The following is a 10,625-nucleotide window of genomic DNA, read 5'->3' as shown; positions in this document are numbered from 1 at the left end:
ATTGGACTGGGGATGCTAGGGTTGTGGGTTCGAGTGTCACCACCAGCGCCCCCATTAGGAAGACGGAATAAGGGAGGCCCTGAAGGGAACATGGTGGGATGAATTCTGGAGTGGCCTAGGGGTTAGGGCATTAACCTGGAGATGCTAGGAGTGTCAGTTCATATCCCACCCACCAGAGTGGACATACAGGACAATGCCCATTTAAAAAAAAAAATTCGGGACGCCAGGAGGCGGCGTTCAACAAGGGACTGTCCTGGTAAAAACAGTGCAGATGGTCACGCTAGCTTAGGGTAGGTCTATACTAGCCCCCTAGTTCAAACTAGGGAGGCTAATTTAGGCATTCGAAATTGCAAATCAAGCCTAGGATTTAAATATCCCGCACTTGATTTGCATGTTCCCAGCCAGTTGCCATTTTTGGAAATTTACAAGCCCGGACTAACTGCCCGCGTCTACACGCAGCAGGGAAATGGCCGTTCGAAATAAAACTCCTAATTCGAACTACCTGTTACACCTCATTGCAGGAGGAATAAAAGGTAGTTCGATGTAGGCCTTTATTTCGAACGCCTGCTTCCCTGCCGCGTGTAGACGTGGGCAGTTAGTCCGGGCTTGAAAATTTCAAAAATGGTGACCGGCCGAGAATATGCAAATCAAGCACGGGATATTTAAATCCTGGGCTTGATCTGCAATTTCAAATGCCTACATTAGCCTCTCTAGTTCGAACTCAGGGGCTAGTGTAGACATACCCTTAGGAAGGAATATAAGCCCTCACGCTTCAGGGCTTAATAAAACCTCTAACGAACAGAGGCTGGAAGGAAGTTCTCTCTATGGCTCAGATATCCTTCAGCTGCCCATGTTAGGGTTTCATGCACCTTCCTCAAAAGCAGCTGCTAGTGACCATTTCCATGGTCTCTGTTCTCATTCTGGCTTTGCCTGTGTCTCAGTTACTCTTCGTGCAATAGGGCTGGTTGAAGATTTTAAATCCAACCTTTTTCTTTTCCCCTGTTGGAGATTTGGATGATCAATCGAACAAAAAATTCAGTTTTTTAATTGGGAAATCAAACCTCCATGGGGGCTGGAGGGGAGGGGCTTGATTTCCAATTCATAATTTCCAGATTTTTGATGAAAAGAATAATCAAAATATGTCCATTGGAAAAGTAGACAGAAGCGGGTTTTCCAACTGAATGGGGCAAAAAAATTCAACCAGCTCTACAATGCAGATACAAAAAATAACTTTATTTGGTCAAAAGTACATCATCAGTTCCTGAACTGTGGAACCATCCCCTCTGTTGCTTTGTACCACTAGATCTCAAAGTGTGGTCCGTGGCCCACTAATAGTCTGCAACCATCTTGCAGATGGGCCATGGGCTTAGGGCTCATCCCTGCTGCAACGGGGAGCCTGCTCTGGCACGCCAGCCTCTGTGCCTCCCCCACAAGGTTGGAGTGTCAGCGCCAGCTTCCCACTGCAATGGGGTGGAGCCTCACAGGTCGTATCTAACTTGCAGGGCAGGGAAGCAGCTCTGTGCACTGCCGCTCCCCTTCCCCCCAGCTCGGGGAATGGCAGTGCAGGAAACTGCTCACCTGGAGGCTTTGCTTGCTACTCCCATTGGCCAGAATCACAGCCAATGGGAACAGCAGGAGGCACGTGTTGCATAAAAAAGCCTCCGCCTGAGCTCACTAGATTTATATACATGGATTTTCTAAAGCTACACCAAACTGTAAGGTCTAAGATTTTAAACTGTAATTTATTGTGATCCTTGTCAATCTTTGTAATCTGCATAACTCTTACAGTTACTGTAAACTGCAACTTTGTAATCTTTGTAACACGCAGCCACCTTGCTTGTAACTTTCCCTAAGCTGCATTCTCCCCTGAGTGAATGGAGAGAGAGTGTGTGTGAGAGTGTGTTTGAAGAAGGCTTGGAACAATGGACCACATGGCAATGAGTCATCACAGTATGAGCATGCTCTCTGCTGGATAAAGGGAAGTCTGGGCATGCTCCCTGATGACAAGGTGAATGAGTCTCAGGAGCCATTCAGACACTACATAAAGAGAAGGAGCACATGTGAGACTCTCTCTTTTTCCTTCCACTGATCCTGAGAAGGTCCCCTCCAGTGTCTTTCCTCCTGACTAGCTTCCCCAGCCATGATGAGCAGACAAACCCTCCAGGATTCACATGCCTTGGCTCCTTCTCCAACCCATATGTCTGTGTAATGAATGGAGGGGTGGGTGGGTGTGTGTGTGTGTGTGTGTGTGTGTGTGTGTGTGTGAGAGAGAGAGAGAGAGAGAGATCTATCTTCTTCAGCTTAAACCTTTGGTGGCAGCTTTCTCCTCTTTACTTCTACTTAGTGGAAATAAATCCATACTAGTGTAACCCTGGGTGGTCTCCAGTGAGAATATTTTTGGGGTAACAGCACGGAGCTAGCAAAACACCCCCCCCATTCCCTCATGCCCAGACCCCACTCTCCTATCCCCCTCAGGTACCCCCTCCCGCTGAGACCATGCACCCAACCCCTGCTCTTGCACCTTCCCACCCAGACCCCCGACTCCCCTCTTTCACCCAATCTCCTGGCCAAATTCCCCAATCCCCAGCCTGCTTCTGCATCCAATCTCCCAGCCAGACCCCTCACCTTCACCCCCTCTTGCATCCATGTTGTCATCACGGGTGGTTGGCTGGTGGCCATGGAAATGGATTCTTACCCGATGTTTCCAGAAGTACAAGGAAACACTTGGCAATGAAAAAAAGCCGACAAGCTGTTTGGAAGCATAGTCAATGCTGACATGGTGTTATGGGATGGTCATGGTTTCTCACAGGGCCTCGCGCTCCCATATACTAACAGAATTCATATGCTGCTCCATATTGCATTAACATCCAAGGATCTGAAAGAGGCCTTCGAGGCACTTAGCACCCAACCCCACCATCGAAGTTAATGAGTGATGAGGCCACTCCACACATCCCAGAATTTGTGCAACTCAGTTAATGCCGGCATGGGGCGTTGAGCTCTTTAGATGAAAGGTTACATGCAAAAACCACACAAAAATCACCCTCTCCATTTCCTCTTCCCACTGGAAAAGGGCCAAGAGCACTAGAATATGAGCACTACAAGAAGGGAGGAAAGAGAAGGTAACTGGACAGACTTTATGGCAGTGCTCACTCCTGTTTATCACGTCTCACTTGCTTTGCAGCTAATTTCACCGGTTCTGAAGCACAGCGTGACTAGATTTTGGTTGGCAATTGATGGGCAGCCCCACAAAACAAATACATAATTCCAGGCAGGGTTACTATTTTAGTTACTAATTGTAAAGTCTTCCCCCGACCTTCCAGTTCTGCCCACAACAAATGCAAAGAACTCTGCTTGCAGTTGTACCAGCCCAACCCACATTACGTTCAAAGGGTCACCTGTGGAACGCCACAAACTTTGGCTCTGCTAGCCCAAGCCTTTGGAGCCATGTGTGCCGCATTATTACTGACAGACCAGAATGTTTCTCTGCCATCCCGACCTGGGATGTGCTGGCCACTTCCTCTTGCGAGCGTGTTTAAGTAATAAAAAACCTCCTTGTTTCTGAGTCTCTCATGGCATGGTTATTTATAAACTAAACAACAACAAACTCACTGTGATTACTTATGCTATTGCAGAAATACAATGGAAAATTTCTTAACCAGGGTGATACTGTGAAGGGATTTTGAAATTAGCCTCACTATGTTTTATTCATGTTACCCTGTAAATAACTGTTCCAAGGAGGCATAAACCTTCCAATTTTCCATAGACCTTCCTACTATCCTGCTGGCATCCCTCTCTGTAAATATTGATTTCCAATCCATTAGAAGTTTGCTTTGCATGTTCCCAGCCTTGAATTACAAGCTGGGCTTCACTGTAAATTAGGAAAACAATGGAAGGGGGTAGAGTTTTAAACAGAATTTAGACACATAACATTACAGATAGACACGTAGGGTATGTCTACATTGCATTCTTATTTCAAATATACTATTCTGGAATAGCTTCGGGGGTAGCCGAGTTAGTCTGTACAGGATACATTTAAAAAAAACCACAACAAATGGTCTGGTAGCACTTTATAGACTAACAAAACATGTAGACGGTATCATGAGTTTTCATGGGCACTGCCCACTTCCTCTTCGGGAATAGTTATTCCGAAATAGCTTATTTTGAAATAGCATGTCTATGCTGCAGGGAAAGCCTCAAAATTAGTCCAAGGCAGGCTTCCCTAATGTAAATGTGCTATCTGGACTTGGAGCCCCAGGAGGCACTGGGGAGGAAAATTAAAATGGCCCTGGTGAGGGGCTATTTCAAAATAGCAGAAGTAGAGCATCTACACACACCTTATTTCAAAATAGCTATTTCAGAATAGGCATTATTCCCCACAGAATGAGGTTTACAAATTTTGGAATACGCTGTCCATTTTTTCAAAATAATGCAACAGCTGTGTAGACACTTGCCTTGTTATTTCAAAACAGCGCTAGTTATCTCGAAATAACAGTGCACTGCAGATGCACCCTGAGTGGGATTTCAACCAGCATTAAGCACTGGATGCTTTTGAAAAAAAACTCACTAGCCACCTATCCGCATCTATCGTTACCGAAATACCTTTCAGAAATCTGATCTTTAAGGTATTGATCCCGCAACATTATTTTATTTCCATTTGTTATTAGTAGACAATACAGGCATGTCTAGACCAGAGAATTATTTCAAAATAACTCTCCTAATTTTGAAATAACAAGGCGAGAGTCCACACTCCCAATTTAGAAATAATGGGCTTTTTTATTTTGAAATAATTCCTGCCTGTGAAGGAGCGTATTTCAAAACAGTGATTGTGGGAGTTATTTCAAAATATCTTGTTTCAAAATAACCTGGTAGTGTAGACATAGACTTTTTGCATTACAGCAATGCCTTAGGCAGCCGCGTGTTCGGCATGTGCTTAATTCCTTGTAACATGGACCGAATCTCTGGAAATCACTGGGGAGAGTCCTTGATCACCCCATCATTACCACCTGCTTTCTTCTTAGCATGAACATCACTTGTGATGCCTCCTTGATTATATATATTATACCCACACACACATACTCTTCTTATGATAAATCTAGCTGTTTGACGTCTAGCCAGGCCACGCAGGGTTACTGAATATCAGATAACAAGCTCCCTTGAAATAAAAATGAAGTGTTATTTCTTCACATACGCAGCCAGTCCATTGATGGGAACGCAGCACCCTGTCAATGATGTACTCCCATGTGCCCACTGCACGAGTGGCAACAATCACAGAACTATCAATATTTGCACAACTTGCATCCTGTATTTATGAGCAAGCCGCGGGTACGTAGATGCAGATAACAAGCTGATATTGTTCATTAGTGGTAAAACGTCACTGATCTGCCCTCTGAAGACGAACAGCAGCGATTTAAAACTAGGGTGACCCATGTCAGTGTCCGAGGAGCTAGCATTGGTACGTGCTCAGGGCACTAGACGGGGAACTCGGAAGCCTAGGTTCTGTCCAAATTATGCTGCGTGAAATTTGTATGCCTGTTTTCCCCCCACCCCCCGCTTTTGTGTACTTTGTGCATTTAGCCTGCAAACTCTTGAGGGCAGGGACTCTCACTGTGTTTACAATACCTAGCACAAGGGTGCTCTGATCTCAGCCAGAACGTATCACCGTTCCTAGAACAGTGGTTTTCAACCAGGGATCTGGGGTTCCTGGCGGGGGAGGGCTGTGAGTGGGTTTCAGGACAAACAGGACGAGTGTTAGACTCACAAGAGCTTTGAGCACAAAGCCTGAGCCCTACCACAAAAGGCTGAAGCCTGGGGTACTGACCTTGGCCAACTGGAGCTGAAGCAGACCCCTGGGCTATCTAGATTCATGGGGTGCTCTATGGCATGGGACCTGGGGCAATTGCCGTGGTTACTAACCCTTAACACCCCCTTTTGCCCAGCTTTTATACACAGAAAACTAGTGAGCAATGGAGTTTTTAATCACACACTGAGGGGACCTCGGAAAGAAAAGGGCTGAGAACCCCCCAACGTCCCTTTGTTCAAGAACTCCTCCTACACAGTAAGTGTGAGGGCCACCATATTTGGGATGCAACTTCCTCTTGTCCTGACTTAAATCTGGGTCAGGGTTTGGCTGTGCCAAGAAGCCCTGGGGAAGGGGCAGTTTCCATAACATGCAAATGGAGGGGCAGCTTTCAGCAGGATGCAGTGTGGGAGTGTTTGCTGGGGGCAGCTGCATTGCCAAGGGAGTTGTCAGCAGGGCTAGAGCACCACACACTGAGTAAGTAGGCCCCCCTCTCAAGCCCTTTCCCAGCTCTTGGCTGGGGTGGGCAAGAGGGGAGGGCTGAGGCTTGAGCCCATGACCCTATCCTCCCCAGGTGGGTGCCTGATCCCCTAGGCCAGGTGGGAACCTGCCCCACCACCTAACCATCAGAGCACCCCTTATCCCTCCCACCCCCGGGGCCACCTGGCTTTTTGTCGTCCCCTCCTGGTGGCCTGGCGGGGAGGGGAAAAGAACGGGCCCTGGGCAGGCTAGGGTAGTGGCCTAGTGGGGGAGTGGGGGAGGGAGGGAAAGGAGAAGAGAACAGGCCCCTGGTGGGCTGGGGCAGTAGCCTGAGGGAGGGGGAGAGAACAGGCAGGTCTGTGGGGGCAGGGGGAAGAGAACATGCCCCTGGCCAGGAGTCTCCTGCCCCCTCCCTCCCAACATCCCCAAGACCCTGCCCTGACTGACCTGGGCAACACTGGGAAAGTCTGCTAGTACAAACAATAAAACACAAGTCAATTTCCATAGTGGCCCAGTACATCTGCAGAAGGGGCTTGCCTTGGGAAGAGCACCCTGGTGCAAAACATCAAACAGTGCAAACAATCGCAGAGGCCAATGAGTATCTTTCCCCATCCCATTAAAACAGGAAGCGCTAAAAGGCACAGAGGTGTGTCAGTAGCAGGCAAAAGGAGCACTTGCATGGCCACATAGAGCTTGGTGGGTTATTCTGGAGACCACACGCATCTCCTTGAGAACATGAGAGGAGCCAGAAGACTTACCAGCTGGAAAGAGGAGAAAGCCTGCAGCAGTCAGCTCCAAAATGGCCCCATTAGGCAGGCTGCTGGTTCTCTCTCCAGATTTAAAGGGCTAGATGCCAGAGAACTGTATGCTGGGAAAAAGCATCTGCAAAAGGATGAGCCCTTAGTGGAAACTATATTAGTGAGAAAGTAGCTGTAAAGCTATTGGCCTGAATCTTCATCAAGCTGCGCTTTGTGCAACCATTTATACCAGTGCAAAGTGAATGCAAACTGCAACCTGATAGGACAGTGTCTCAGACCTATGTTACACCGGTGTTAATGCTTATAGTAGGTGCAGGGTAATAGAGGATCAGGCCTAGCAACTCAGTGGAAGAAACAAATGGGCATAAGAAACCCTAGGAAATTCCTCCCTGAAGCCTGTTTCATTATTGGGGTAAATATGTCTCTCCGTTGTTATGGTGCTATGCTGACTCAGTACATTCTGAGTTTTTTTATTGACACCATTCCAGTCTTGGCTCAAAAATAAAACACAGTGGTTGAGATTTTCAGAACCATGCACAGAATTTAGACACTTGTCCTCTATTGAATGGTTGAGTATTTGAGTGCTGTCTAGGGGAGCCTTCCCATGTCTTCCTAATAGAGGATGTTTCTAAACTCCCTGAACTGTTTGAAAAAATCTCCACCCACATTTTCACAGGATATACTAGTCGGGCAATTATTGGTTTGGGCTGAAACCATCTTCTCCACGTTTAGGGTTGCCAGGTGTCCGGTTTTGAACCAGACAGTCCAATATTTGAGCTTTCTGTTTGGGAAACAAATTGAAAAAATAGAAATGAGAAAATAGAAATGTCCGGGACTTTCTAAATAAGATGTCATGTCGATTGTGATGTAATGTCAAGTGTGTCCAGTATTTTTGTTGAAACCACCTGGCAGCCCTATCCACGTTCATCTCATTGGACTCATCCATGTTCTATTTTGGGTTTTTTTTTTAATGAATTGAGACTTCTCTCGTATTCCCGATTCTGTTTTTCAGACCATCCTCTGGTCCAATACTTTGGACAGTTAGCCAAAGGTGTTGCCCCCAGGGAAGCCAGCAGACTCGTGAGGCCCCTTGGTAAAGTATGGGGACGGGCCAGGCTCTGTGCCCATGGAAGAGGCAGGGCCTCTGACAGAAGGGGCGGGGCTGGGGCTGGGGCTATCAGCCCCCAGTGCTACCCAAAGTGTGCCGCTCCTACCCCATGCAGCCCTCAGCGCTGCCCGAAGTGTGTTGGTAGCAGCGGGTGGGAGCCCGGATCCTTTTGAATCACTGGGCCCCGAGGCAACTGCTCCCCAAATCAAGCCAGGCCTGGAAGTGCTGGAATTTGTCATGGGGAACTCAGCTCTGTAAGAGTCCCGTGTAGCTCGTTTATGTTTTGGAGCAGTTCCCAAGGTTTTCCCCTGCTCTATCGCAAGCTTCCTGTGTGTCCATGAGCAAGTCACTAAGGCCCAGATCCTTATTCCATGGAGTCCACTAGAAGTTAGGAGCCTAAATATCTTTGAAAATTGGGGCCTTGGCTTCTCTGTGCCTCAGTTTCCCATCTGTAAAATGGGGCTAATAATCCTTCCCAACCTCACAGGGGCATTGTGAGGATAAATGTAAAGCTTGCAAAGCACTGTGGGTATGTCTACACTAGCTCGTTAATTCGAGCTAGGTAGGCAAATGAGGCAATCGGAGTTGCAAATGAAGCCCGGGATTTAAATATCCCGGGCTTTATTTGCATGTTCCCGTCTAGTCGCCATTTTGAAATTTCACTAGCCCGAACTCACTGCTGCACAGCTACATCCGTCAGTGAAACGTTAATTCAAACTGAGTCCTTAGTTCGTGGAATGAGGAGTAACAGTTAATTTGAACTAAGGACTCAGTTCGAATTAACGTTTCACTGCTGCGTGTAGCCGTGCGGCAGTGAGTTCGAGCTAGTGAAATTTCAAAATGGCGACCAGACGGGAACATGCAAATAATGCCCGGGATATTTAAATCCCGGGCTTCATTTGAAACTCCGGTCACCTCATTTGCCTACCTAGCTCAAATTAACGAGCTAGTGTAGACATACACTGTGAGATCTGTAAGAAATCAAGATGAATGGGGATTACAGTGGATGAGAAGCTGGATAGGAGTCAACAGGGCGCCCTTGTAGCCAAGAAGGCTAACGGCATATTAGGGTGCATTAGTAGGAGCATTGCCAGCAGATCTACAGAAGTGAGTGCTCCCCTTTATTCAGCATTGGTGAGGCCACATCTGGAGTATTGCATCCAGTTCTGGGGCCCCCATTACAGAAAGGATGTGGACACACTGGAGAAAGTCCAGTGGAGGGCAACAAAAATGATGAGGGGGCTGGAGCATATGACTTATGGGGAGACGCTGAGGGATTTGGGCTTATTTAGTCTACAGAAGAGAAGAGCGAGGGAGATTTGATAGCAGCCTTCAACTGCTTCAAAGGATGGAGAGAGGCTGTTCTCAGTGGCGACAGATGACAAAATGAGGAACAATGGTCTCAAGTTGCAGTCAGGGAAGTCTAGGTTGGATATTATTCCCTAGGAGGATGGGGAAGCCCTGGGATGGGTTCCCTAGGGAGGTGGTGGAATCTCCATCTCTACAGGGTTTTAGGTCCTGACTTGATTTAATTGGGATTGGTCCTGCCTTTAGCAGAGGGTTGGACTCGATGACCTCCCGAGGTCTCTTTCAGCACTATGATTCTATGAAACAGGGCTTTTATTATGACTGTAATTGTATTCTTAGCTATTATTTTATTATTATTTTGGGGTGGGATGTATCCACAATGACTTTCTGAAGTTCTCCCATTATTAACATCTGCCAATTCTTCCTTTACCTACCAGCAACATTTAATCTAAGAGGGTACGTCTACGTTGGAACTAGGGATGCAAATGGAGACAACAGAAGTAGTTAATGAAGCGGGGATTTAAATATCCCGCGCTCCATTAACATGATCTCGTCGGCGCGCTAGTTCGAATCACAGCTGATTCGAACCAGGAAGTGCGCGCCGGGATGCATTAGTTCGGACTAAGGGCTTTAGTCCGAACTAACGCGTCCCGGCGCGCACTTCCTCGTTCGAATCAGCTGTGATTCGAACTAGCGCGCCGGCGAGATCATGTTAATGGAGCGCGGGATATTTAAATCCCCGCTTCATTAACTACTTCGGTTGTCTCCATTTGCATCCCTAGTTCGAACTAGGGATGCAGTGTAGACGTACCCAGAGGGATTTTAATTTTTTTTAACCTTCATTGCATCTATTATAGCTTGATCCTGAAAGGTGCTGCACATCCACCCTCCCCATCGATTTCAGTGGATACTCGGCAGGATCGGGCCCCTCCTCACTGGTGTGTCATTCCATGCACAGGGTACAAAGAAGAGGAAACAACCAAGTATTTGGTTCTTCAATACAGTCCAAGTCGCTATCTCATCATCCACTTTGTTTTAAGAAAGGAGGACTTGGAGCAAAGCAAGACCAGGAAATTCATCCAAAACCCTTTGGTCTAAATCCTCTTTGGGCATAATAAAAATGTGTCCTGTTTCCGACTCGTTTATGAACAGTGAGCAGCCAAAGTTTCAAGTC

General features: G+C 47.1%; 1 protein-coding gene across 1 annotated transcript in view; it reads right to left on the bottom strand.

The window, feature by feature from the left end:
• The window catches only part of STC1 (stanniocalcin 1), a 59,704-nt gene extending 52,636 nt beyond the window's left edge, over window positions 1-7,068 (bottom strand). Inside the window, exon 1 of the mRNA XM_006135520.4 lies at window positions 7,036-7,068. The gene's annotated coding sequence lies outside the window, so the exon portion shown is untranslated. The remainder of the gene's footprint in view (window positions 1-7,035) is intronic.
• Between the last annotated feature and the right edge of the window lie 3,557 nt (window positions 7,069-10,625).

The sequence above is a fragment of the Pelodiscus sinensis genome, chromosome 28 (assembly GCF_049634645.1).
Source record: "Pelodiscus sinensis isolate JC-2024 chromosome 28, ASM4963464v1, whole genome shotgun sequence".
Taxonomy (NCBI): domain Eukaryota; kingdom Metazoa; phylum Chordata; order Testudines; family Trionychidae; genus Pelodiscus; species Pelodiscus sinensis.
This window is presented reverse-complemented; position numbering and strand designations above follow the sequence as displayed.